Consider the following 1,038-nt stretch of genomic DNA (forward strand, 5'->3'; position numbering starts at 1 on the left):
CCTTCCTACTCAAGCACCCGCAACGGTGACCTCACCCGAGCAAGCTCCCGTTTTAAATACGACGGACAACGTATATTACCAATGTTAACTCTCGTTTCAGAAAGCAATGGGCAAGTCATCATCCCCCAACAGGTCAGCACATTGAATTTAAAAAACACCATCAGCACTAGTTTACAGGGGACAATGTAGAATGGAGACGGGTTAAACGACGCAGGTTGCGAAGAAGGGCTTGTCTCCCACCATATTCCTAATAAATTCTTAGGTAGGAAAGGAACGGTTGTCCCTCGAAGGGACAACGTGCGTTAGGTGTGGGTTCATGGGGTGGCGTTGTATACTTGGACATATATTTTATGCACTGTATTCGAAGTTGTTGTGGTTTTAGTGCTCCCATTCTCAAGATGAGTCTTGTGTGGCGCCCTTCTTATGAAAACTTGTATACGGTTGGGTTGTGTTAATTTAAACTTATATGAACTTTATAATTAAAGGTTTAACTATAAGATGTCGTAAATGATGATGAATTGTGGCTAGCCTTTTTGTTATAGATATTGGCAGGTTTATTGTTAAGATAGAGGAATAGTGAAGGGTTAGCTACCTTCGGCGGTATCGGTTCTAAACACAGTTGATTCCCTTAGTATAATGCTACAAAGATGTTAAAATACGTAATGAACAAATTCTATTGGGGTGTTACTGATGGGAGCTACGGGTGTGTTTGATAATCACGTTGGAAGTACAAGAAGCACGTTTAATCTCTTTAAACGCTGTAATTTTTGTTTGGCTAATTTTTTTCTTCTGAACGCGAACATGACTCTGGGTTTGAACTCCCGTTCAGCAGAAGCAACAAATTGTAGCTTTTGCGTTTAGCTTCTGCGTTCACTTCATAAATTAAAAAAATTAATTAAAATTCTACCAATTTTTCCATTCAATCTCATCTACACTAAAAAATACGAAAAACAATCAGCAGAGTAATAGAATTTTTTATCATAGCTATGCTTTACAAACAAATATTTTTCTAATATTATTATTAGTACTCTTTTTTAA

This window comes from Arachis ipaensis, chromosome B08 (assembly GCF_000816755.2).
Source record: "Arachis ipaensis cultivar K30076 chromosome B08, Araip1.1, whole genome shotgun sequence".
Lineage (NCBI taxonomy): Eukaryota > Viridiplantae > Streptophyta > Magnoliopsida > Fabales > Fabaceae > Arachis > Arachis ipaensis.